We start from the raw sequence: 16,560 nt of genomic DNA, 5'->3' as shown, positions 1-16,560 counted from the left end.
AAAAACTATTTTGCCTATAACTTTTTTCAACTATAATCTCCAACTATAATAGCAAAACAATTGCAAACTAAACAAGCTAATTGTAAATTGCAACAACAACAATAGAAGAGATAACAGTTGCAATCACCACCATAGTTCACAGTTGCAATAGGCCCAAAAGCTCATGAGTCCATTGGTCTCAACAAATGGCTCGGTTGAATTATCTAACCCATCTCATGTTTAAATGGGCCTGGAAGGAAGTGGCTTCATTCCAAATATGAGTTCACTTTAAATATGGCCCATTTGTCTAACCTTAACATCCAAGTTATCACAAAAGGGGGGGGGGGGAATCTTATACTTACCTTCTAACTACTACCTTTTTTTCTATACTTTGTGCATATTGCATGATGTATATGATACAGATATATAAAACAATGGGTAAGTGAAAGTGTAATATTTGATAAGCAAGTGTATCACTACTGAAAAAACCCTAATATCAATTAAAAGGATCAAAATATTTTCTTTCTTTTATTTCTTTGACTCTTCATAACCAACTTTAGAATCCACCTTAATATGAATGTGTAGAGTTCTTTACTTCTTTAATTGGTCTTACTTTGTCTCATAAATCCTTATAATTAATTGGTTTTTTATGAGTAATTTCAATGATTATAATATGAGATTTTCATGTTTGATGTTTTTGATTTGAACTTTTGAATTAAGAGAGTAGGAAGGGGCATAGAATGGGATATGATCAGATAAGTTACATCTTATCTTATAGCACAAGCTCAAAAAGTGAAAAAAGAAAAGAAAAAAAGAGTAACATGAGCACAATCCATCCTCGTTCATACTTGTTTATCAAAAGTAAACACTTTTAAAGGAAAAAAGAAGAATGAGGTGATTGCATGGGAAATACATGTTTAATGTTGTGTCATTGTATTCAAAGCTCACTAAAATAACGTCTTTACCTAAAATTTATCTTTTTTGAATTTTCTTTTGTTGCTTTCCGAAAGGGTTTTAATTTGGGAGAAAGGGAGGTTTCTTTTAAAAAGATAGTTAGGATAAAAGAAATAAAGGAGAGAAAATGGATATATCCTTGAAGTTTGAGAAGCAACATTTACTAAAATATATTTACTCAAAATTTTGTGGGTGACTAGTAAAAGTCATTTTGACATGTAATTCACCTCATAATATGAGATGCTCTCTCTCCTTACTTATTCAATATTTAAAAAAGATGTTTACATATAATACGTTAGGTTAATTGGTTAAAGAGCTCTATGCAGGTACTGTTCTTGTACTACTACTTTTAAATCACTTGTGTTGATTCTAGTTCGTCACCAGATGCGCAGCGAAAGCACACAATCACACACGAACGAATCAATAACCACTAATGCAATCACTCAACGATGAAATATACTCAAGAAACAATCAAACAATAGTAAGAAGAATAAAAAACACAACTAGAACCCTCAAGATTTATGTGGTTCGGCAATTGCCTACGTCAATGGGAGTAGCAACCTCGGTTTCACTATAATCAATGTCAAAACTACAATCTTTGAAGCTTACTTGAAACTTAATCTATCTAAGGTTACATAATGATGTTTATATAACCATCTCATGCCTATAGAAGAGTTCTAGTAAACCTAAACTACATCTATAGTTATCCTCCAAAGGTAAATCCTCCAAAACAAGCCCTTGAATTCAAATTACGTAATCTGTGTTGACAAAAATCGTCGACGGTTTAGCCAAACCGTCAACGCCGTTTTATGTAGAGCAAATATCCTCCTACGTACTGCCTGAAATCTCTTCTTATGCAATTATCCCTTGCGTTACATAACTTTCTCCAGCACATGTGATCCACTCTAAATATGAGACACATCTCCAACAATCTCCACCTTAGCGAATATTCACCACCTTGGAAAATTCTGAAAGCATAACCACTGCTCCACCTGCCCCCGCTTGAACTTGACCATGGTAACAAGAACTTCTCCTAGCTAAACACCCAGCTCCTTGAACAATCCTTCGAACCATAATTCTAACTTGGCAGCCTCTGCCTCTGCTAAGAACTTCGATCTAGTTGTAACCAGTGCACCTTGAGACTATACCCTAGACTTCCAACAATTAGGCCTTCCCACAACATACCCCATTGCAAGCCTCTTGTGTAGTCTCCATCTATGAACCTCACAACTAACGAAACCCTCTATTGCCTGTCGAAGTACCTAACTGCACTGGTGTAGGTAACCTTTGACATGACCCAAACATCACCGTTCGTCCTCGAGTACTGAGCGGTAGACTATTTACTTAGATTCGCCAATGGTGTACTGATGGCTGGTTTAACACTAACCATGCTAAACCTCACCATCCCCAAAACCACCCTGAGATAACCACAATCTCCATGTAGTTTTGTCCATACATCCACCTCGAGATAACACCAGTCTCCTCGCAGTTATGACTACAAAGTCACTCCGAGATAATCCCAATCTCCATGTAACTTTACTTTTGCTAATCCCCAACCCAAGAACACTCTTAGCAGCACTCAACACCTTTATGTCAGTCTCATTTCTCAACAGAATCCCTGATTGATTTACCTTAGTAGGAACCTTTTCAGCAATCGGCATCTCACTCACATAAAACAACATAATACTTGCCCACTTGCAACCTATCTCCCTCTTCCACTCTGAAAGCACCACCAACCCTCCTGTCTAATTCTTATACAATACCTCTATCTCCTCCACCATGGCACATGTCCACATACGATTCTCCTAACCGTGCACAGCCTCCTGAAAGGTAGTAGGATCCTTTCTGGTGGTAATGGTTACATAAAACATCAGATTACACCTGGGCAGTAGCCTGATAGTACCTCTGAGCCCATTGTGACCCTGCTAGTCCCCCAAGCTCGAACTCCTTGCATCATGACCAATGTCATCTTCGTCCTGAGTCTGAAACTCTACCTGCATCACAATCTCTTTTCTACTCCAATTTATCATGTGATAATGCAAGTCTCTTGAGTTAGAACTTCCTGCACTTCTGCCCTGAGTCTCCAACTCCACATGCACAACATGCTCATTTCTGCTACTGCAGCTTTCTAGCATTCGTTTCTCTTCATTAATTTGAGCACAACGTCCCACGGCTTTAACACCTAAAGCCATGTCTCCACCAATCGCAACCCTGTTTTCCATTGGATCACCTGGTTTGAGCCCACATTTCTTATATACCAAAAAGATGCACTGTCCGGACATAACACCAAGCCTAGATCCCACCTCACTAGAAATGTGTAGAGCTGGATTTCCAAAGTCTACTACATAATCAGTCCAAGCCTCTCCTGCAACCCTCCTATCTAGTGATTCCTTTGGCAATCGATTAACCAAGAAACACGCCATACTCGATGACTTCACTAAGAAGTCTTTTGCAAGCCTTGCATACACCATGCCCTGTTCATAAATTTTTTTGAACACTAGAGTACTCAGCAAAAACATATAACCTGAGGAACTTTCTCTCGGTCTGGTACTTCACCTCAGTCACAAGTTACACCTAGCAAATAATTCCAACTTATGTCGCATGAGATACCGCCATACCTTTTATGAAAACCTCACGAAATACCCATGTCCACCCATGATGTTGCCTTCACTGGTCCCCAAACATCCACACCAATGTAGTTAAGAATACCCATCATTTTGTGTGTGGTTACATCACATAAAACAGTATTTCCTGACTCAAAACTCTCAATTGTAGCTCCTCCTACAACTGTGTTACCCTGCAGAGCATAGAGATTCCCTACTATCCTCTGTCCCTTCATCACCATCAATATGGCGTAACACCATCATTATCCTGTATTTGTACTTGTAACTATACCCGTCACAATACAAAGCACCCAATGATATCACATTCTTCCTTAGATTGGATACATGCCTTATCCCACATAACATCCTTACCACACCATTGTACATCTTGATCTTGATATCTCCCATTCCGACAACGTTGCAGACTACACTGTTTCCCATTAGAATGGAACCAGGACTCACCAATCTGTAAATAGTGAACTAGGCTTTGTTAGGCATTATGTGCAAAGAACATCCCAATTCTAGGATCCAAGAACCCGTGAACCATTTTGAACTTGATGAAACAGTAAGAATCTCACCATCACTACTCCCTGAGTCCCCTTCTTCAACTACATACACAGATTTGACGAATCTCCTTGAGCTTTTGCCTTTCCCTTCTCTCACTCCAGACATTTCAGTTTTATGTGCCCTAGTTTCTCGCACTTAAAACAACAAACATCCTTCTTTCTCCTAGACTGAGTTTTATTACTACCTGGTCCACTTTAGGATTTGCATCTCCCACGAAATTGATTTCCCTTCGCCATGAGCCCTTCACCATGTGAACTCTCATCATTGGTCTTCTTCCTTTGATGGAACCCCAGTAATGCACTTGTGATGTAGATACTCGAAGAATTATAGTAATTAAATAATAAAAGATGGGAGGAAAAGGAGATTTAAAAAGGGGGAAAAAGCAGGGTTCATAGACGAACCCTCCAGCTTTGTCGACGAACTCCCTATTCGATTCGTTGCATGCCACGTGTCCCATCGACGAAAGATTACTGAGAGGGGTAATTATAGGGCCTGAAATTCGTCGACAAAGTTTGTGAGTTTGTCGATGAAATCCTTTCTTGGTTTCGTCGACAAAGTGACGTATCTCGTCGATGAAGGCAGGTGTATGAGTAGGCCAAATTTGAATTTTTAACGAAGAAAATTCATTTTTATAGTTCCTCTCTCTCTCTCTCTCTCTAACACGGTTCCTCTGACTTCTCTCTAAGATTCTGGCTCCGTATCTCCTCGGTTTGACGATCAGAAGCTACCACGGTGATCATGGGGAGATTCTCTACAACATAACTGGAGCGAAATGTTGATTTGAGAAATTTGGGAACCATCCCAAAATCAGGGTAAGTAGATTATTTGAGTATTTTCAGTATTACTTAGTTCATTTGAGGCCAGATTATGTATTATATACGAATATACTAGAGTTTTGTAAAGTAAAATCAAGGTATTATATTTTGAGGAATAGGGTATTTTGAGACCCTGTAGGCAAGGGTTGAAGACCCCAGTGGGTGGTGTTTTAGGAATGCGGGTAAAATGATATATGCATTATAATTTAGGAATTGAGCACATGTGGATTTGGGGAAGTATGTATGCGACAATTATTTAGGTGAATTCAGTTGTTTGATTAAGAAATTATATGTGTATTATCTCAGGATGTTGAAGTTATAAATGCTGCACGTGTGAGATCGTAAATAGCAGCTAGTGTTTAAATAGTCAGATAAGGGAAATATACAATGCTAGGAGATTTTAGTATGGTTCCCAGTATAAAATATATGTTTTACTAGATTATAAAATAATAGTATAATAGAAAATACAGATTTTTAAGCATGTAAATTCAATTATTTAATTGTGTGGCATGAGCTGGTTGTAAGGACCCGAACCCGAACCCGAGTGGGTTCCGACATATAAATTTTTCAGCGGACGCAAATAAATCTAAATTATTTTTATTACGAGAGTACTAATTAGTTTTATTACAAATATATGTCTCAACTATTAAAATGCAAATTTCTAAAATTCTAAAATATACAAACATATTCTACATTGTAATATGCTAATTTTTTCATTCTACTATACTTTTTCTATTCCCGTTCATGCACTTGCTACGCCAGATTTATGGTACGTTCCTAAAAAATGATCTGAAATGTAAAATAATGATTAGGGTGAAACGACACTCAGTAAGTAAATAAAATTATTATTAGTGTCTGACCAAAATGAGCTTTCATAATTTCGTAAAATAATATTTAATACTATAACTTCAAAAATGCTTTTAAAATAAATATAAATTTAAAAATTTTTGTATAAAAACTTTTGTCATCAACTATAACAATAAAATTTTATAATCATATACTGTAACTGTTAAATTAAATTTTTAACTTTAAAACTGTAATTATAATTTTTAATTATTACATACATATAATTTTCCTTATACGTTTCCTTTAGATAATCATTTAGACACAAGAATAACCATATTCATATAAACTTATACTTTACCTTCAAATCATCAATAACTCTATACACGTAATTAAATATATATACATATACTGTAAAAACCACCCTTAGGCCTGTTAATCGTAAGTCATGTTTATCCCCATGACTGGGTTGTGCGGTCCGAAGACTGGACTTAACTGGCTGGCTGGTTATACTAAATCAATGTACATTGTCATTAAGTGGGATTTTCTCTATTAAACCCTCGTTTGACCCAAGTGTGTACTCAGGAAAAATCCACTACCATATAAAACCACTCTACAAACAGCGTGAGTGCACTCTAATCCGTTTAAACTTTATGCTGCGGTACTGAACATTTGTAACTTTGAACTTCCTTTGTCATAAGGGATTTTAAAATCATCTTATTATAATTTATGCAATTTAAAATAATATCGTAAAAATCCCATATTTACTCATATTTTCATGAAACATGCAACGTAGAAATAAACTCATGTCACACAATTTTTGTGTTGAAAATATATTTTTTATTTTTTTAATAGAAAGAAATGCTAAAAATTACCCGAGTGGATTAGAACATTTCGTAACCCAAAAATAAATGCAAGTATATTAAAGATAAAAATGGTATAATTAAATATGCATAAAAATAAACTAAGGGAAATTTTATAAAATTAACTAACATAAGCGAAATTTACTTTAAAATAAATTCGGGTATAAATTTTAAATAAAAATATAATATAATTAAATTTACTTACCTCTTAATTACTTAACCTTGTACTATGATCACAACGAATATCTTTAAAAAAAATGAGATCGGAAAAAGTGGGTGAGTGAGAATTTTAATTATAGTAAAAATTTCCCTCCACCACTAATTCTTTCACTCACTAATTCTTCTATTCTTTTGAAATTTTTTTTTATGAAAAATGAATGTTAAGAGCTTCCTATTTATAGGAAAATTTTGGAAGAGAAAATTGAATTTATAAAAGTGTGGGAAGAGGGGTGAAATTATAATTTTTAAAAATTAAGGAATGGGCATGGATGGATTAGGCATTGGATGGGGATGCATGTCATATGGGAGAAATGGGAGTGCTTGCCGACACTCCCATTTAATTAATTTTTTTTAATTTTTTTAAGAATCATTATTATTATTATTATTATTATTATTATTATTAAGTTATATTTTAGTATTTTCTTTTTTAAAAAATAATTAAATTTAAATTTTAAAAACTCATGTGGGCCCCATACAACTTCAAGATCCAAGTAAGTCTTATGTAACTCCAATAGTCCTTACACGATTTTATGAGCCCTACGTAACTTTGGAACTCATGTGGACCTCACACCACTTCGGAACTCTGGTAGGCGCCACATAGGATACCTATATTATTATTATTATTATTATTATTATTATTATTATTATTATTATTATTATTATTATGCATTTCTACAAATTTTATCTATCAAAACACTATTTTATGTATATGTATTTATTTATGTGTACAAATAGTGTCTATCATATTTATCTTATGAAATTTCATTTTGATCAGGCCAACCTCTAGGGAGCGACTAAGCTGCAATGGTCTCTGAGCACTCGCTAAGATAAGGTCTTTCTTAGGCATCAAACATGGAATGAAAGATCCTACAAAAAAGTACTTCTGTATTGATGACCATTTTTATTATTTTATTATTATTATTATTATACTTTAATCGTATATATATTTTTGGGTCATCACATTCTCCCCTCCTCATAAAAATTTCGTCCTCGAAATTTGCTAATTTAAAATGAGTACTGTATGATTGGTTGTGCTATTAAATTTGAAAGATTAATTTGATGAACGATTTGGCTAAGTATTATAATAGATTGATGGTCAATTTGATAAAATATTTTATTTTGGGAACTAAAGTGTGAATTGTTGGTCTAATAGGGGTTGAAATGGAAAAAAAAATTCAAAAAATGTGGAAAAGTATAATTAATATATATATATATATATATTATACATGTCCTATAAAATTAAAAATACATATATATAAAACAAAATGAAATGAAATCTGGCCTTTAGAGCCTTAGTTCAACGTCAACATCTATCGAAGTGCTAGCGGTGTTGCTGCTAACTGCCTGGGTTCTTTCTTGACGGAGTTGACCTCTTGTAATGTCACCAACTTGGGTCGAAAAAAGAGAGAGAACGTTCATTTGTTCGGCAAGAGAGAAAGAGCTGCCCTCTTCCCCTTGTGGCCTTTGGTGGGGATGCTAATAATGAACCATTGATGGCCCGTACATGAGTCTCAACGCGTTTTGGATCTCTTTGCAATGGTGGAGTAGGCCAGCATTATCACTAACCCTTAGTGTGGTGATTGCGATGCTGCCATTGTAAGGGGTATGGCTCATTGGTGTGATGTTAGTTGTAAGTTTCATAGACGGAATATTGTCGATAGGGATGAGGATATAAGTGGTTGGGAAAATGGAAAGGGCACTGCTCGGGGCGATAGTGGCGGAGGAGGTAAGATGGATAATTGGTGGAACAGTAGTTGAAATAGTAGCTTCTTCAACTGATCCCCGCTTACGCCTACGGTTCTCAAACCAAAAGCGTACATTTCTTAACTTGATTGGATCATGCTGTCGGAGTCCTGTTGCAAGCAAGATAGCCCGTTCCATAGAAGGGAGTTCCCCTTGTCTGCTGCGGAGGGCCTCCTCTAAAATCTCCAGTTCTGCCTTGCTAGGTTTTCATCTTTGGATTGACGATCTAGTGCTACTCTCAGCAACTTGGGGAGTTGGGGGTGATTTGGCAACATTTTCGAGTAATGAGACAACCAAGAGAAAAGTTAGGAACAACTAATCTCTGCAAATCAAAATGTGGTTGTTCAAAATGGTAGAAAGCTGTGATGCTTAGAGTTTGAGGAGGGCAGACCCTTTTTATAGGGAAATGGCCGCGTGTTGTGGAAATCGAGAGAGAGCGATGTGTGCCGTGAAAATCAAAAGAGAGCGACGCATGTCACGGATATCAAGCGACTCGTTTTGTAAAAATCGAGGGAGAGCAACGTACTCCGCGAGAAATGAGAGAGAGCGACGCGTGTCACCGATATCGAGTGACGCATTTTGTAAAAATCGAGGGAGAGCGACGTGTGTCACGGATATCGAGCGATGCGTTTTGCAAAAATCGAGGGAGAACGATGTGTGTTGCGAAAATCGAGAGAGAGCGAGGCGTGTTGTAAAATCGAGCGAGCCACGCGTATTGCAAAAGTTGCGGACTCAAGGTTTTGTTTATGTTTCTACATCCTTATTAATGTTTCAACTATAATTAATTTCATCCTTAGGTCACCGCTTGGGTGGGTGGCCTAGTGGTAAGGAACCGGCCGTGTATCCATGTGATCGCATGTTTGAGTCTCCACTATGCCCAAGTGGTCTCATGCCCTGGCCTTACTTCGGGGGTAAGTGAGCTATAGCCGATGATTTCCACTCATGAAGTTTTTTTTTTTTTTTTTTATACTGCAAAAGTACCCATTTTATATATATATTCCAATTCTATTAGTATTATTATCATTGATTATTATTATTATTATATCAAATATATGCTGAGTATGTTTGACCGATTGATGATTTGACATTGGTTAGTTATTTGAAGAATATTAGTTAATTTTTATATTGCTTTTATTAATGGAATTTTTTTTTACTATATAAAGTTTATATATATATATATATATATATATATATATATATAATATAGTAAAACTTAAGTAGTATTAACTTTTATAAATTTATACAAAATAAAAATTAAAGATTCCGTCAAAATTTGTACTCTTAAATCAAACTTGGATACTTGATGAGATTTGAATATGCAATGAATATATATATATATATATACATACATATATATTCATATTTAACTTGCACATGTTAAGGGATTTTTTTTTTTGAATTTAAATATAATATAGTAATATTTAAAATGTATTTAATTCCTTATAGACTAATACAAAATAAAAATTAAATATTTCATCAAAATATATATTCCTAAATTAAGTTTGAATGTTTTGATGAGAACTGAATATGTCATGTAAAAATACATATTCATATTCAACTTACACATACAAAGGAATTTTGGATAAATATAGATTTCAGAATAAACCGTTTGTTCATATCTATTTGTATGTGTAGTACCTCCAAACCCAATAGGGTCTAATATGCTACTTCTTATATTTTTAGTGAAAATAATAACAACGAAAATAAATAAATCTTAGATATTATTATATTATTATATTTATATAAATATAAAATTTAAATTATTAATACATATGATCTAACAATTAATTATGAGTCATCAATATGGGTACGTGTTTCTACAAACATAAATAACATATTTAACTTAATTAACGTGTCTTCAATAGTACTACCATCTTTCTTAGAGAATATAAGATTATTACCTGTCCTTGGGTGTCTTCACGTTAATCTCATTTCCTCCAATGTTACTATCTTTAGGATCCATTATTAAACAATGATCAAATGTTATTTTAAAATCATAAATCTATAACAAACTAAAATAAACATTCTAAACTATCCAATCCTTTCCAAATCCTAGACTCTTGTAAAATCTATATGTTAGAGTATGTAGAACCTATATCCTATGCTCTGATACCAATTGTAAGGACTCGAACCCGAATAGGTTGCGACATATAAATTTTTCAGCAGATGCAAATAAATCTAAATTATTTTTATTACCAAATCACTAATTAGGTTTATTATAAATATATGTATCAACTATTAAAATGCAAATTTCTAAAATTGTAAAATATACAAACATATTCTAAATTGTAATATGCTAATTTTTTTATTCTACTATGCTCTTTCTATTCCCGTCCATGCACTTGTTATGCTAGATTTCTAGTACATTCCTAAAAAATGATCTGGAATGTAAAATAATGATTGAGGTGAAACGATACTTAGTAAGTAAATAAGATTATTATTAGTGTCTGGCCAAAATGAGTTTTCATAATTTTGTAAAATAATATTTAATACTATAACTTCAAAAATGCTTTTAAAATAAGTGTAAATTTAAAAATTTCTGCATAAAAACTTTTATCATCAACTATAACAGTAAAATTTTATAATCATATACTGTAACTGTTAAATTAAAACTTTTAATTTTAAAAACTGTAATTATAATTTTTAATTTTATATATATATATATATATATATATCCTTATACGTTTCATTTAGATAATCATTTAGACACAAGAATGACCAGTTCATATAAACTTATACTTTACCTTCAAGTCATTAATAACTCTGTACACGTAATTAAATATATATATATATATATATATATATACATATATTGTAAAAATCACTCTTAGGCCTGTTAATCGTAAATCATGTTTACCCTTATGATTGGATTGTGCGGTCCGAAGACTGGGCTTAGTTGGCTGATCAGTCAAATTAAATCAACGTATATCATCATTAAGTGAGATTTTCCTTATTAAATCTTGATCCGACCCAGGTGTGCACTTAGGAGAAATCCACTACCATATAAAATCACTCTATAAATAGCGTGAGTGCACTCTGATCCGTTTGAACTTTAAACTGCGATACCGAACATCTATAACTTTGAACTTCCTTTGCCATAAGAGGTTTTAAAACCATCTTATTATAATTTATGTAATTTAAAATAATATTGTGAAAATCTCATCTTTACTAATATTTTTATGAAATATACAACATAAAAATAAACTCATGTCACACAATTTTGTGTTAAAAATATATTTTTTATTTTTTATTTTTGAATAGAAAGAAATGCTGAAAATTACCAAGTGGATTAGAACATTTCTTAACCTAAAAATAAATGCAAGTATATTAAAGATAAAACTGTATAATTAAATATGCGTAAAAATAAACTAAGGAGAATTTTATGAAACTAACTAACATAATCAAAATTTATTTTCAAATAAACTCAGGTATAAATTTTAAATAAAAATCTAACATAATCAAATTTACTTACCTCTTAATTACTTAACCTTGTGCTACAATCACAACGAATATCTTTAAAAAAAAATGAAATCGGAAAGAGTGGGTGAGTGAGAATTTTAATTATAGTAAAAATTCTCCCTCCACCACTAATTCTTTCACTCACTAATTCTTCTCTTTTTTTCGAAATTTTTTGTAAAAAATGAATGTTGAGAGCTTCCTATTTATAGGAAAATTTTGGGGAAGAAAATTGATGTTATAAAAGTGTGGAGAAATAGATGAAATTATAATTTTTTAAAATTAAGAAATGGGCATGGATGGATTAGGTCTGGGTTAAGTATGGAATGTGGATGGATGTCATGTGGGAGAAATGAGAGTACTTGCCGAGACTCCCATTTAATTATTTTTTAATTAATTAATTAATTAATTAATTAATTTTTTATTTTAATTTTTTTTAAAATCATTATTATTATTATTATTATTATTATTATTATTATTATTATTTTTAAGTTATGTTTTAGTATTTTTTTTTTTGAAAAAGAATTAAATTTGAATTTTAAAAACTCATGTGATCCCCACACAACTTCGAGATCCAAGTGGGTCTTACGTAACTCCAATAGTCCTTACACGATTTTATGAACCCTACATAACTTCGGGACTCATGTGGACCCCACACGACTTCGGAACTCATGTGGGCCCCACATAGATACGTATATTATTATTATTATTATTATTATTATTATTTTTTTACCATGTATTTCTACAAATTGTGTCTATCAAAACATTATTTTATATATATGTACTTATTTACATGTACAAATAGTGTCTATCTTTTTTATCTTATGAAATTTCATTTTGACCAGGCTGACCTCTAGGGAGCGACTGAACCGCAATAGTCTCTGAGCACTCGTTAAGATAAGGTCTTTCTTAGGCATCAAACATGGAATGAAAGATCCTACAGAAAAACACTTCTGTATTGATGACCACTTTTATTATTTTATTATTATTATTATTATTATTATTATTATTATTATACTTTAATTGTATATATATTTTTGGGTCATCACATTGGTGACAGAGTAGTATAGTATTTATACAGTTACAAATACCATGTTTTACATTATATTAGTAGAAAATATCATGCGATATATATGTTCTATAGAATGTTGAATTTCAGTATATATACAGATAGAAATTATACAATATATTCAGAAACATGATTTACAGTATATGTACAGAAACATATATTTTCAGCAATTTCAAAATACCATGATTTCAGAACCATAACACCCAAATACTCAGATATTCAAACAGATTTTCGGTTATACAAATATTAAATATTCAGTCAAATATTTAGATTTTCATATTATTCAGATCTGTTTTACAGTGTTATGATTATTTCAAAATTATGGTAAAACAGTAATATAGAAATATAAGTTTTATATATATATATATATATATATATATATATATATATAATATCAGACCCTGATGGACCAGATTTAGTCAGTAGAGCATGGTACCGTAACTATTTTCAGTTTAGAGTGCAACCACATAACTAAAATAGTATGTGGATATTCAGCAGTTGATCGTGCCTATGTTGCGGATAGGCTCCCCGTCAGTTAGGGTTGAGGAGGCCGATCTGACTTTTGGAGTTCAGTTGAATTATCCTGGTCGGCTAGCTAAGATAGGTCTTGCCTTTGGGCCGCACAACCCTGTCACAAGGAATTAAATCATGACTTTTAGTTATCCATTTAGGGAAAATTTTTCAGTTATATATATATATATATATATATATATATATGTATATTCAGATTTACAGAAACCGTAGACATACCTATAAATACTAGAAGTATTATGAATAGAATATTCAGAAAATCAGTTTATGTTAAGCAACATAGGTATGAACTATATTGTAATATTTATGTGTTTTCTTAGATTCAATTATTTATGGTATTTCTAAATCAGATTTTACAAGTATGTAAACTTACCTGCCACACACTAGTAATAGCATATTTCTTCTTACTGAGCGTTGTTTCATCCTAATGATTTAACATTTTTCAGGTGATCCACTTAGGCGAGCAGATCAGGCTCGCAGATAGAGGGGACTACAATACTGCCCTGTCTGTAGGGTGAGTATTTTAAGAAGTTATATTTTAGTAGTCCCTAGGTCTAGATGAGGGTATTTTGGGAATGCTTGTGTATACATATTTTGGAAAATATTCTAACACTCTGGTATTGTATATATTGATATGGTTGTATGTATCTTTGCTTTTCGCTGCTTAGGTAGTTTAGGACCATGATGGTGGTATGATTTTTAATAAAAGGTATCATAACAATGAAATTTCACAGTATATATTTATAAGGAAAGGAACAAAAAATGGTATGAAAAATCAGGTCCTTACAACTTGGTATCAGAGCCTAGGTTGCTAGGTTTTGTAGACTTTAGAGGCTAGTGAAAGTAATACCAGAGTATAGGAAAGGATATGAGATTTGTTCTGTGGTCAGGGTACAGGATTTTCGTGGTGGTTTCTATATCTTTCCTAAGGTGGCGATTTCAGGAAAGCCATAGTAAACTATTGTCGGGTCGTGTGTCTAGGTTGCGGTATTTGATTTTGAATTAAGATCAAGGAGGATAGTTGATTGTGAATATAAGAATTTGATTGAATGAAATAAATCAGATCTGTACGAGAAATAGAGTCCTTAAAATGTGTTCTTTGTCTTTTCAGGATGGATCAAGGGAGCAGTGGTACGAATGCTGGGGGGTGATAGAGTAGGACCTTTCAGTATGGGAGGTGGAGATACTGATGCAATATTGCGCAGCATCACCTAGCAAGTGATGGCTAAGATGTCCAAGAGCTCGGGGGAGGGTAGCTGCTCAATTGAGCAGTTTACGCAGATGAAGCCCCCATCTTTTGCTGGAGGAGCTGACCCGATTGTAGTTGAAAATTGGGTCTAGGACATTGAGGAGACGTTGGCAGTGCTTCCATGTACATACGAATAGAAGGTAGTATTTGCGATGTTTAAACTGACAGGAGAGGCAAAACGCTGGTGGAGGTTAGCGAAGTTGATTGAGAAGCAGAGACCAGATCCTGTGCCAGTGACGTGGTGTCGATTCAAGGAATTGTTCTTTGAGCGATATTTCCATACTATCGTTCATAGTGCAAAGGTAGTAGAGTTCATGCACTTAGCTCAGGGGTAGATGACAGAATCACAATACGCAGCTCGATTTATTGATTTGTCTTAGTTTGCCCCACATTTGACACCAGACGAAGAGAAAAAGGTGAGAAAGTTTGAAGGATGTCTGAGACAAAACCTATTTGAGCAAGTTATCGGTTTTCAGGCTCAGACATTCACAGAGGTCGTGGATATGGCTACAGTTATTGAGAGTGACATGCAAAGAGGCATTGTAGCTCAGAGTTAGAGAAAGAGGTCTATGCCTCAAGGTTTTCAAGTGGGTTCCAGCCGGGGCTCATGGAGAGGAGATCATTATAAGGGAGGTCAGAGGCAGATGACGGGACCTCATGAGAATCAGGGTGTACAGACCTACTATGTGTGTCAAACATGTGGGAGATGACATCTGGGAGAGTGTCGGGCTGGGAGAGACGTTTGTTATCATTGGGGAGACTCGACCACATGGCACGAGCATGCCCTCTGTAATGGATTATGTACCCTTCTTGAGAGTAGTGACCTGAAGTTGAACTTGCATAATACTAGCATTGGATTTCGCAACAAACAAATCTTCAAGAGTTTTCCACACCTCTCGAGAAGAAATGGCTGTGAGAATGTGAACAATGAGTGTTTCAGAGAGAGAGGAGATCAGAACACTGATGATAGCTTGATCCTGTTGCTACCAAGTGAGAAACTCAGGAGATGGTGGGTTGTTTTTGCCTAGTGGAGGAGAAGGAGCAGTAGAGCCATCAATGTAGCCAAATAGGTTCTGGCCTTTGAGATCGGGCATGAGTTGTGCCTTCCACAACAAGTAATTTTCGTGATTCAGCTTTACTATAATCATGTTGATGGGAGAAGGAAGTGAGACAGTGGGAGGTTGCGTATGGGAAGAGGATGCAGCAGGAGAGTCAACCATGCTGTAGACGTAGACCTCGAGAAAGGATGGATGTGAGTCCTAAAAAGGCTTTGATACCATGGTAGAAAAAAGAAGAACAGGAGAAATGCAGTAAAGAAGATAAACTGTAAAATTATTGTATTAGTTTTTCATACACGAACAGTCCTCGCATAGCTGTATTATACACGGCAGCAAGCTAGAAATATTCTCTAGCAACAAACTAACAAAAGAGCAGAATAAAAGGAAACCGAAAATATTCTTTGAAACAGAAAATAATATGCTCAAGCTGGAGATGGTTGAGTATTGCTGATAGCACATAACAATAATATGAAAAAGTGTTTAGGTGTACAACCACTCTTCCAAATCACATTAAGCCAAGGAGCCCTGTTGTATTTCCTCCTCCTGAATTGATAAACTTTCGAACATAAAAGTTGGTCATCAATAAGCCACTGACTTAGTAAGTTCTCTACATTTCCCTGATTCCTGCAACCTTGTAGGATGATATTTTTAATATCTATGATTCTCTTAAA

The sequence above is a fragment of the Malania oleifera genome, chromosome 8 (genome assembly GCF_029873635.1).
Source record: "Malania oleifera isolate guangnan ecotype guangnan chromosome 8, ASM2987363v1, whole genome shotgun sequence".
NCBI classification, from domain to species: domain Eukaryota; kingdom Viridiplantae; phylum Streptophyta; class Magnoliopsida; order Santalales; family Ximeniaceae; genus Malania; species Malania oleifera.
Note: the sequence above shows the minus strand (reverse complement) of the source record.